The sequence below is a fragment of the Typopeltis vanoorti genome, chromosome 3 (genome assembly GCF_054136105.1).
Source record: "Typopeltis vanoorti isolate ZY-2024b chromosome 3, IOZ_Tvanoo_1.0, whole genome shotgun sequence".
Taxonomy (NCBI): Eukaryota; Metazoa; Arthropoda; class Arachnida; order Uropygi; family Thelyphonidae; genus Typopeltis; species Typopeltis vanoorti.
The window spans coordinates 56,488,177-56,501,601 of NC_143551.1; the positions used below are offsets into that span (position 1 = coordinate 56,488,177).

Sequence of the window (13,425 nt, forward strand, 5' to 3'; positions counted from 1 at the left end):
ATTTTCAGATAATTTTAATATTAAAATTAAAATAATTTTTTATTAAATATAGAATTTTTTAAATATATTTATAATAACCAAAACTAATTTCAAAACTGTAAACATATAGGCAATGAGGTCAGATCTTTTAACACTTTCAATGTCACTGATCCAGATTAGCAGTGCATCCCATATTAAATGGTTAAAATTCTTCTAGTATCTGTTGCATTAGCATTTGTTCTGCAAATTACATTATAAATGAGTGTAAAATGCTATTTCTTTAACATTGTTTTCAAGTTTATTTTGGCAGCTATCCACAGCATACCTCTAAAACTGAAACCAAATCCTTTTAAATCATGAATATTTCACAACTTAAATTAGAAAAGAACAGCAACTTTCTGATCAATCTTTAGGATCAAGACAGATGGATCCTATGTATTTTATGCCATAATGTTAAAAATGAGAACTTTTTTCCTCCCTCCAGAACAGTAAAAGTCTTCAGTACAAGTATGTTGAAATGTAATCTGTGCGTGTGATTGCCATTTTGGTTTGTTCTCCAGGTTATTTGAAGGTCTCCTCTTCTAGTTTGATCCTCAAGAAACTTTTTTTTTAATCTTCTTATTCATTCTTCTTCCCTCTGCCCCCCCCCCCCCCCCCTTTTTTTTTTTTTTTGTAAACATTAAAATATTCATTAAGGCAACTTGAATTTTGGCTGTTCGTATACATTTTGCAAAATGGCAAATCACACGCACAGCTTACGTTTCAACATACTTGTACTGAAGACTTTTACTGTCCTGGAGGGGGGGGGGGGGGTTCTCATTTTTAACATTATGGCATAAAATACATAGGATCCATCTGTCTTGATCCTAAAGATTGATCTGAAATTACTAAATTAGTAATTTTCCGAGTTTTTTAATTATCAGATAGTTTGTTTTATTTCTTATGTAAAGTTAATTTATAAAATACACATGCCATGAAGATAATTCAAACAGGAATTTTCTCACCTCTTAATGACAACTCACCCTTATTGGCTAGCTTCTTTTTAAAACTTCTCATTTTTATTCTTGAGCATTTAATATTAAGCATGCAAGTGTAAATTATGATGAAACTGATGATTTAAAAAAAAAAATTCCCAAGTGATCAGTATTTTCTATGAATAGTTAGATGGATCCTATGGTAAGTATTCAAGGCATAGTCTTCTAATATGAGTGCTGACCTGGTTGGCAAAGTGGTTAGTATATATCTGCTTTCCAACCAACAGGTTGCTGGTTTTCAAATCCCACCATGGGTATGGATGCTTATGAATGTCTCTAGGTGGTGAATGAATTTCATTATCTGGTGTGAGACCAGTGCCCTGGTCTCACACCAGATTTCTATATATATATATATATATATATATATATATATATATAGAAATAGAAAAGAAATCCTTAATCCACCCATGGAAGAATGTTTTATAGGTTTGCAAATAAAGCATTGTGCCCTTGGATTAAAAAAGATCTAGGTTCGATTCTTGTCATGACAAGAGGAATTTCTATACGGGCTTTTTCAATTGAAGGTGAGTTAGCCGATCTCATATGAAGGTAATAGGATTTCTTCTCCCAGAAACTTGAGTTTTTCATCCCATGTACAGGCAAATCGGCCATATGAATACACGCAGTTGACAGACAAGGAATACTGTTGTTGGTGGTGATGATGGGCAGTAGATGGCATTGATGGTATTTCTGTCATTGTGTGTAGATTGGAGAATTAAGTAGTGGGGAAGATGGAGAGATGTGTATGCCGGAGTGAGTGGGATGCCCACTTAGAATGAATCCTTGGACTTTCTGGAGGTGTCATGCAATACTAATAATAATAAAGAAGTGATTGGTTATAGTGATGGAATCAGATATAGTCTCAGTGCTGTTCAATCCTGATGTTGGCTGACCTGCTTGTGTGGCCAAATTAGGTTCTGCAGGGTACTTGGTAGACCCAAGTAAATTCAGAGGTTGTAGCTGGTCTTTAGGAGAGCAAATAAGGGATGTTAATTTTTTGTGTACTTTGAAGGTGGTCGCAAGATTGTATTTCTACAGTATCTTAACAACATTTTCAGAAATGCCATGGATATATGGGATGGTGATGGATTTACTGTAGTCTGTACTTTGAAGCAGGAAAGTATAGTTTGATATTCTTTTTATCTGGCAGGGAGCTCTAGCCATTGGCTAAGAGGGTATTAGCCAATGGCTAGAGCAAGAAACAACTTAAAGCAAGAAACTATATGTTATCAGAGCTATCTTTAACTCTGATAGTTATCTGATGGTTAATTTCTGAAGTGAGTGCATTGTTGTCAGAGTAGATTTTCCTTGTTGACAAGGGTTGATGTGGTTGTTAGTGGATGTAGTATATGTGAATTTTCTGTATGGACAGTGAAGGTCAACAATCCATTTGGTTGTCATGTAATCAGGTTGTCTAGGGAAGAGAAAATTGTTGCTTTCTCTTTCTGTATCCTTTGGTGTGGGCTGCTTAAATGTGAAAGAAAGATGTTCATTGTGTCTGAGCCATATGGCCAGATAGCAAGCACTTTATAAGAGGTTTTTTCAAATATCTCCATAAAGTAGTTGGGGGAGGGACAATGGCAATGCTCTCTGTTTGCTTGTAGAATTTGCCTTGCCAAATGAAATAGCCCAAGTTCATTTTGAACTGAAACAGGGCTGAGATACTGGAAAGAAATTTCACTTGGATTAGGTCAAAGGTATCTTTAAGTTGACCATTGATGAATAATGAGGAGACATCAGAACTATTATGACATTGCTATTGAGGTGTATGAAAGAGTGTTGCCTGTAATCTGAGAGAACACTTTGGCTAAGTGTTTGCTAGTTTGTATGCAGGCGAGTCTGTGTTGTCAGCAATGGGAGCATAATGGTACATGTTATTTATGAATTTTTGGCAGTCTGTGTACAGTCTAGAATTATAAGGTTTTAGTTTGTTTATAGTTCTGATCTGTGCATTAATGGGTTCATAGTTTAACTTCCAGTAGTAGATCTGTCTTTTAATAGAGTGGCTATTTTTTGAGTGTAATCAGATTGGTTGAGAATGATTTAATGCATTGCCCTCATCTGCTTTAGTGATTATTACTTTTTGCATTTAATTTTAAATGCAAAATATAATAAGTTTAATAAAGGCTTTAAATTCTTTGTTGGAGAGGGTTACATATTGAGAAGTTTTGCCTGTGCTAGAACATTGGCAACATGACTGATATTGTTGATATTGTCTGACCTTGACTAAGGGCATTAAAATGGTACCCATTCCAAAGTTCACTCTGTATAGTTTGGAAAGGTATAGTTGGGATTTAGGAGTTTTTCTTTTTTTTTTTTTTTTTTAATTGGTAAACATTTTTTTATTAATACTAGATGTATTTCTTCAACATATTTTGCTGTCTATATGGCTGATAGTATCTTCAGGAGTATTATTTTATAATACTCTCAATGTTTTTATGAGAAAATGAGGAAATTAATTCACTAAACCCAAGAATCAAATTTACCCTTGAAGTAGAAGATCACAACTGTCTTTCTTTTCTGGACATTCTCAATCTATGCCAACCATTATTAAAAATTATGGAAACAACTATAACAACCACGTGTTATAGTAAAACCTCAATTTAATATAAACCAAAATAATCACTTGATGTTTCAAACTTCATATCAAGATCATCTGATATATACAAAGAAACAAGCTACATTACAATGTAGTGGCCTGGCCTCTGGTCAACCAAATGGTATTTTGCAGTTTTTAGTATATAGAAAAATCAACTCATACTGGCAAATACATCAATTATAACTTGCATCATTACCTTGTCAAAAATGTGGTATAGTCTAGTTGACAGAGCTTATAAAATATGTTCAACAGATTGTCTTCTAAGCAAGAAACTATATGTTATCAGAGCTATCTTTAACTCTGATGGTTAAAAACTATCAATAAAATAATCAATAATTATGAACTTTCATCTTAACTCTCCTTAGAAAGAAGTTTCCAGAATTTATTTTCCATATATTAGAGGACTTTGCCAGATTGACCTACATGTCTCTTTCTGTTCAGTTTGTAAACTAACACAAAGAGATCAATAAATCCAGTTTAGTAATTCACACCTTATCTACAAAACACATAATTCAGTGGAACAATATCAAAGTATTACACAAAATTATTTTCTTCTGGAAAGATTGTACAAAGAAAGTTGTAAAGTTTTCTTTGGACATTCACAATCCCAACCATAACAAAAACAATTGTCTTAAAACTTTCTCAATTTTGGGAACCTTAACTAATACTCACCATTCATATGTTTTATAAATTGTAATTGATTAATTGTTTAAATGTAAAATAGTTTATTAACTATTTTTATTTTAATTTATTCTTGATATCCATTAATGCAGATGGAGTTATTCTCATGTAGTCGGTGGTGCATATAATATTACATACTTTCAATTTCATTGTTGTCTCTCTCTCTTTTATGGTTTTCTTTCTGTAATGTATTGTCATTGGCTATGAAACAGCTGAAAATTCTACAAATAAAAATTTTTTACATAAGTGACTTTGTGTCATTAATTAAGTTATTTAACATGAGTAAAAAATTGACAAAATATTAAACGTTTCCCAACAGCTGCAATTTCTATACATTGAAAAGACTGGAATGATAGTTTAATCACTTGTATCATTAGGCATGCTGTGTGCAGTCTCTGCCTTGTTCTGTAAAGCCTGTATGTGATTGCTGACATAAGAGAGGTCTTGAATGTTACACATATTAATTAATGATTTTCAAATGTCATGAAGAATCAGTACTTGGTTTCTATTTAGTGTGCCTTTTGAGTGAACGACTTCAGAAGACTCCTTGAACAATCTGTTGAAGTAATTTTATGTAAGATATGGAGGATGCTTGCCAATTTACCATGATGTTCTTTGAGGATGTGCACTGCAAGTCCACTTTTTTTTCGCTTGCATGTTCTTTTTTTTAATGGTTTTCGAAATGTCTCCTCTTTGACCTACATCTTTCCACAAGAACATGCAATCTTGTATATTCTAGGATGTTTATAAAAATAGTACTTTGCCTTTAGAGGACTGTAGGAAGCTTCATAAAATGTTAACTGGGTTTTGAAGGCTGTTCTGATGTTGACTGATTGTAAGATTTCTGCTATTTTTCTTGATGCATTGCCAATGTATAGTAAGCATACTATGCCTTTCTAATTAAGTTCTGGGATATCAGTGGATGGTTCATCAGATGGTTCTCCAGTACCTTTTTTTGAGTAGCATTTTGAAGGAACTGATTGTATATGATTTGAAGTTCTTTTAATTTCATCATTTTTGAGTATATTTAAAGCTCTATTTTTTAATGTTTTGATGATGCATAATTTTTGTTGAGGGTGATGGAATGAGCTTGCATGCAACCCAGAACACATAATCAAACCTTACAGTTAATGTTGTCGAGGGCTGTATACCTGCTTGTCTTTTTGTTCTCTTTTCTCAGCCTCGCTTACTGATGTAATGTAAGCACTATATCAGTAAATAAGACTGAGAAAAGAGAACAAAAACGCAGGGAGGTATACAGCCCTCGACAGCACAAACTGTTAGGCTTGATTATGTGTTCTTGGTTACATGCAAGCTCATTCCATCACCCTCATGCTATTCTGTGGTTTCCATGATGGTGCTTATTTAACTTTGTAAAAATATTGGAATTAATAATTAAATTGTCATTAAATGTTCTACATTGTCATTTTCTGAAACAAAAAACGATTTGCTTTGTTTGACAACTGAAGAAAAACAACCTTTAGGACTACTTTTAGCCATCCTCTATGCTGAGCTCTCAGAACTGCTGCTTAAAATTTTTATGAACATGATTAGACACATTATTTTATTATAAAATAAAAGATCACCCTGAGCTGCTATTGTTTCCCTTTGAAGGGAAAGGTTTTGATGTATATAACCATTATTTTTCATTTGGTATTCTAAATTTCACTGATAAAATGATAATGAAATTATTATTTTATTGTATAAGATGTCTTTTGTTAAAGTTTGTTATGTTCATTGTAAACTCAGTTAAATATATATAGATTGAATTATATCTGAGATGCAAATGTTATTTATTATAGTGAATTGCTATTTAACATCATAAATGTAAATAATTTTTGTGTACATACATACCAGTCTGCTATAGAAATTACAATAGTAAATTCTATAGCAGACTGGTTTTGTTTTGATGTTTAAAAAATCATAATAAAAGGAGTGCACTCAAATTTTTAAAAATTATATTTAGTTTTAAATTTCATATTTGTAACAGGTATGACCATTTAAAGTTTATGGTTTAGATATATATAGCAAAGTCAATTTGTTGCATGAAAATATATGCTGCTTCAATTAATATGCTATTTACTAGTGGTCGTTGTATCTTGACTAGTGAGCTGGATTTTTGTATGCTGTTTTTTTTTATTATTATTATTATTATTATTTTTTTTTTGTGTTGTAAGCTGTTGCATGTTTCTAGAATGCTTGTTTGTTTGCAGTGGTTTTGCATGCTCTTGCCTGACTTATTATTGCTTTTCTCTGAATGCTGCACACTTTCCTGAAATCGCATCTTGCTGGAACACAGCTAATGTTGGAATTTACAGTTTAAATAGCTCTAGCAATTATTACATTGATTTATAGTGTTATGTAGGTGTTTATATAATACATTTATATTTCATTATGTATTCCAAAGAAAGCAGATTCTTCAGAATCTACTTTCTTTTTATATATATATTGTTCATATTATTTACTGACTGAATTCGAGAATTAGAAAAACAAATTAATTTACATCTAAATTCAGTCAGTAAATAATATAAACATATCTACATACCGAGTCAATATAGCTGATAATCATATATATATATATATATATATATATATATATATATATTGTGTGTGTGTGTGTGTGTGAGAATTTAATTTATTACTTTATCTTTTTGGATACGTCTTATGAAAATTATGTTACTATAATTTTTTATTATGTTACAATAATTAACTTTTGTTTTTGCAAGAAAATTTTAATTAATCACAAAGGCAGTGGAATGAGAAATTGAAATGGCCTTAGCTCCACTGTTCTCTCTCTGTAATATCAGTGGTACTAATTTTTATGTACCACACTGGTATGTGAAAATTTAGATGTATAATTGTAATGTCGGTATTATTGGTTTATTTATTTATTAATATTATTTTTAGTCTGCATGTGTATTTGGGATAAAAACGAAGTCAATCCTCAATAATGCAAATTATTTTTATCTGTGTATTTGAAAAAAAGTAACTTATTGGTAGTTGTGTGTACCTAACTTCAAAATCTTTTGCTTTATAGATATATGGTTTAATTATTTCATTAAATATTCGTGCATATATTCACAAGCATTTTGGTTTGGATTACACATTTGGTGGAATTGTATTTAAGAGTTCCAGTTAGGTGCATGGAGAGAACTAAATTACAGCTCCATTAAAATAATTTTTCTGAAGGTTCATTTATCAGTGTTCTTCCTATGCAGCTGTAAATAGCACAGACCTACCATTTTTATATTAAATTGTAGTGTTCAGATTAATAAACCCTGTAATTGCCATGTTGATTTTCTTTCAAATGAGTTGAGAAAAGTTATTTTTGAATATGCAGTTTTCTGTTTAATATATTCAACATAATAGTATGGAATAAAAGCCTTGACATTCCTTGTATAGTGATGATACCAGTTCCGTTTGGTATGCTGAATTTATTCAGAGGAAATTAATAATTAAACAGAACTTTATATTCTTAATGTGTAGTTATTTATGATGACAAAGATACTGCTCAGAGCAGTATCATGTGCAGGGAAATGTGGGATTCCAGAGTAGTTTGATCAGTGAATTGGAGGAAGTATCACTACGAAGCACAAAGGGAAAGATGGATGATGTACTGAGGAAAGAGGTTGTTAAAGGCAGTAAAGTATTTGAGGAACCATAAATGCGTTGAGAATGATGAGATTGCATAAGTGATGCTGAAGTATTAGTCAGATGATGATTGATGAACTACACCAAATGTCTAACACTGCATGGAAAGAAGAGACATCCCGAAAAGAGTTGAATGAACATGATCAATTTTAATAGCTATTCACAAAAAAGGAAGTAGAATAGACTCTAAAAATTATAGAACAATCATCCCGTCTGCCAGCCTAGTTGACTGAATGTTTAGCATATCCCTTCTCATAGCATATTTCTTCTCTCCAACCAACAAGCTGTAGGTTCATGGATGTTTAAAATGGTCTTGAGGTGGGAGATGAAATTTATTGTTATTATTGGAGTGAAAAAGTTCTGTGTTTGGTCTCTAGAGAATGGTTTCTGTATTATGTAAAAATAAATAAAATGTATATAATATTAATAAAAAAAATAGGGAAAAAATCTTGAACCGAACTATGGCACTCATGTACTATAGGTTAACAACCTTTCATTGGTGGAAGTCATATTAAAAAATAAAAAGAAAAAAAAATTACAGCACACCCAATATTAAGATTAACTGTGGAGAAAGCCTTCCATGATATAAATATTCAATGCCTGCTTTGTTAACTTTCAGAAACATCATGGACTGGTTCTTTAATGTTATTGAGTGTACAGGAACCTGATACATCTAATATGGAATATCAGTGATAGTGCTGAAGCTGCTGTGAAAAATTGTGGAAAAACAGGAAGATGAATTTATTTAAGATACATAATCAATTATCTACAGTTTGCCCATGGCATAGTCATTATTGAAGGAGATGAACAACCAGAAGAACAGTGCAGAAGTTAAGTGAAGATTAATTGAAGAAGGAAAGAGATATGGTTGATGATGAATATCAGAAAAGCTGAAATGATTCTATTCAGGAATCCTCTTATAATGTTAATATTTAATATTATAAGAGGATGAAGAAGTGAATAAAGGTTAATGGATGTGAACTGGAAAAGGTTGGCAGTTTCATGTACATAGGGAACAATATGATGCACAGTTTAGATTATAAAAAAAAAAAAAGAGATAAGCACCTGGATAGCAAAAGCAAGTAAATCAACAGGCACTGGACAAAATTTTTAAAAGTGATAAGATGAATCATGACACAAAGCCGAGAAAACTGGAAACATTGCATATTCACAAGTACTTGTAGATGCTGGAAAAAAAAATCATTCTTTTTGTATGTAGTTGTAAGATGGATGGCAGCAGAAAGATCAGAACCCTGATGTTTTGGTGGAATGGATGGCATAATCAGGTGGGGACAATTCAGAAGAGAGTGAATGAATAATGTGAAGGAGCAGTGTGGAGAGAGTTTGCAAGAGTTGAGCCACTGTCTATGGATGGAAAAGGATGACAAAAAAAAAAAAAACTACACTAGACACTAATGGGCACTGGACACATGGATATTGATAATGATGATGAGCAATTTATAAGAATTAAGAACAGAGCCTGCCACTTTCTTATAATAATGTTTACAATTACTCTCTTGCTCTTCATTACTTGGGTGTAATAAATCCTTCCAAAAATATCAATGATAATTTTTACATAATTTTACAGGAATGTAAAGTATTGGCAAAAATAGCTACTGGATATTTATCAAACAGATATTTTCAGCTTATTTTCCAAAGGAGTTGTTAATATCTGAAAAAATTCAATAAAAATTTATCATATTCTAAATCCTATAGGGTGGTAGTCAGTGAGGTAGTGTTTGAAATCAGAAATTTTGGTTTTGTGAATATGGGTAATATTCATGATTTAAAGCATGAGTTGATGCATTATTGACTTATAGGAGAGTCTTGTTTGCAAGGCTCTCCTATATGTTAATAATGCATCAACAATGTTATCTTCTTCATTTGAAGATAACATTGTGCTCCTGGCATAAAATAATTCACAAATTAATCTTGAAAAATTTCTAGTAGTTGATACATATTCACATTCTTCGATGTTCTTGGGTTCTCATAATAATAAATGAGGAGTAGCTTCATTTTGAAGTATCCCAAGGCATTCAATCCTATTAGGTGGTACATGATTATCTAACATCAGCATTAGATAATCTTTTACCTTATGTCCTTTCAGCTTCTATTCATCCTTGACAATATATATTCCTTTGAGCATCTTTTTCCAGAAGACCAATTTCATCAAAGTTGAACATTTGGGAAGATTAATAACCTGGAACAAGTACTTTAAAATTTCCCACAAATTTGTTGGCCTCAGCTGATACTCTGTCATCATAGCGTGCTTTTGATCCTATTTCTGTTCCTAAAATGTCTAAACCAGTCATAACTTGCTTTAAATTTGAATGTGTATTTTGGATCTTCTGTTTTCAGTTCATGAAATATGATCTCCACTTTCTCACAAATCGTTTCTGCCAACACATATCTTTGTCATGTCTTTCTCTCTCTCCCTCCCTCTCTCTCTCTCTCTCTCTCCTTCTCTATAGAAGTCACTAAATCACTTTAGCCATTTCCTTTCAAGAAGCAGTAACATCACCTCTCCACTTTTATGGAATCATTTGCATACTTCACAATCTCACAGCATTTGTCCTAATTAATGATGTCTTTTGTGGTTTACCACGACACATTAAATTCATCATGTTTTAATATTATTATACAACACCAAAAACAATAGATTATAAGATATTATTACTATTTCACTGGATTTTTAACCAGATGATAGTTTAACTATCATCTGAAATTTTAACTACCAGATGATAGTTAAAATTTCAGTAAGCTTATTCTGTTGTAATTTCAACTTTTCCCTTTTATTGGCCTGAATCCTATGCTTTAGTGATAATTCTCGAAGTATTCTGTACATCTGCTTCCTCCACAAGAGTCATTGTGGAGGAAGCATTTGTGCAGCATAGGTCAAATACTTCTCCTGGAAAAAGGTTGTAACTGCTAGTTAAAGTTCAGTTAAAAATAAGAAGTCAGGCCTAGATGTTAAGTGGTGATATATGTCATTTACATTCGTGTTGATATTGTGCATGTTGAAGTTGACACATCTGCAAAATGAGTGAGGAACGGAAGATAAAGACATTCCTGTTTGGTATCATGGATGGTACAAACAGAAGAGGTAGACCATACAGAGAATGGATAGACGACGTAAAGGACTGATGTGGAATGGGTGTACAGCTGCGACACTTTGCACCAGATAAAGAAAGGTGGAAGAAGATGGTGAAGGAGGCATTGGACACAAACGGGCAGTGAGCCCATGGTTTGTGGTGATGATGATGGTTGTATAGCAGAAAAGTTGAAAAGTGGGGTGCATTCAGTATGAGGTGATACTTTTATACATACAATAAAAATATCACCTCAGAGTATAGTCTCCAGAGACTACCCAATCTCATCCTAGTTGGCCAACTGGAAAGCATACTCATTGACCTGTCAACAGGCTTTGGATTTGATTTTTTTCCAAGAAGATGGCTGTTTCTGAAGTGATTGATGAATTTTAATCCCTAGTATGACAGAACCACTGTCATAATATTGGATGTCTTAAGGGGTTAAAAAGCTTGATATTTGGTCTCTAGCTGAGGATTTCTGGATTATCTAATGCTTAGCCATTCATGATATGATACATGGTATAGCAGAATAGTGACACTAGGGTAATGAATCAAATAGAATAAGAAGCTTCCTGATGCATTTTAATCCAGTTTGATCCTCTGTACTATCTTAGCAGTGAGCCTTTGACTTCGAAACTCCTTTACTGCTTGTATTGTCAAATGGAGGAACTTACAGCTTTTCACAGATTACCCTTAAAAGTGTATCACTCTTTTCCACATTGCATATAGAAAGATAAAAGCTAGATGGGGCAGATCCCTTTCTCTGAATTATCAGCTACTTCAGAGCTTCAGATAAGCAAGACGGGTATGTTTAATGGATAATGAGAGTCATCAATCATCTTGAGGTCTGGCATATCTTCCAGTAAGGTTATAAATGCTTTTATGGCAATTAAGTTTGTATGTTCACCAGAGTCATTTATGCAAAATGCGACTGAACATGGAAATATTGTATGATGCATATATTGTTACGACAGTAGTGAATCTAACACGCTATCAGTTGAAGCGATAATATTTTTCGCTATACAAAGTATTAGTTGTTGACTGTATCTAGTAGTTTTATTGGCATTTTAACTAATTTTTTATAGCAACCAATAAAGTTTAAAGTAGATTATTTGTATAATAGTTTTAAAACATGTTAAGAATATTTGAGAGCTTTGTTTATTCATATAATAAACGGCTATTTCAGCCTGTTTTTGTTTAGCAGTGTCCCTTATATTTAATACATTGGCTAACATAACTCAAAAGGGGTATATATATATATTTTAGGGCATTATGGGCGAGTATAGAAGGCAATTATGGCAGAATAAAAAATGTGGAAAAATTTATGTACATACCTTGTTTTTGGTTTAAAGATGGCTTCTAAATCCAAGCTCTTGTTGAAAGGTTGTGTGTAAACGGGGGTGGGGGAGAGAGAACATGGGGAAGTACTTGAGACACGGGAAATAAGTTTGGGAACCCGGGTTACTATTAATAATATATATATAAATATATACTTGAGACACGGAAAATAAGTTTAGTAACCCGGGTTACTATTAATAATATATATATAAATATATATATATATAGGTGTCAATGGGGCATTATATCAAGCAATACTTAGTCTTTATTTGAGTTGTAAGTCAGCAGTTAGAATTGAAGGAAGTACAGGAAGATGGTTTAATGTTAAATCTGGTGTGAGACAAGGATGTACATTATCCCCTCTGTTATTCATTATCTATATGGATCACATTATGAAGGAAAGTGGTATTAAACATGATGTCAAAATTGGAGATGTTAATGTCAGCTCTTTGCTTTATGCGGATGATGTTATACTTCTAAATAAATCTGCTACAAGTCTGCAAGATTCTCTGACTAAATTGAATAGCTGTTGTAATAGATATGGTATGAAGGTCAGCAATAAAAAGACAAAGACAATGAAAATAGGCAGAATCATTGAAAATGTCAACTGTGTTGTGAATGGAGAACCTGTGGAACAAGTAAAACATTTCAGCTATTTAGGCATGATTTTTAGTGAAGATGGTAAATTAAATATAGAAATAGACAACAGAATCAGCAAAGCTGGTATGGTAGGAAGTCAATTGAATAAATTCATATGGAATAAGAGAGAAATTAGTCGGAACACTAAATTAGCTGTATACAAGACGGTGTTCAAACCAGTTTTAACTTATGGATCTGAGAGCTGGGTCAGAAGTAAAACACTTGACCAAAGACTAGAGACCACAGATTTTGAGAGTCCTGAGAAAGATTATAGGCGTGAACAGATGGTCAATGGCAGTATCATATTAAAAACGAGGATATTAGGAAAGAACTTGACATTGTCAGCATCCAGGAATGCGTTAGCAGAGCTAATCTCAGGTGGTATGGTCACTTAAACAGAATGGGCAAGGAAAGA

At 32.6% G+C, this 13,425-nt stretch overlaps 1 protein-coding gene across 4 annotated transcripts in view; it reads left to right on the forward strand.

Moving 5' to 3' along the window:
* Positions 1-13,425, forward strand: part of LOC150108169 (RB1-inducible coiled-coil protein 1-like) — a 611,254-nt gene that overhangs the window by 255,282 nt on the left and 342,547 nt on the right. The gene's annotated exons all lie outside the window — the stretch shown is intronic.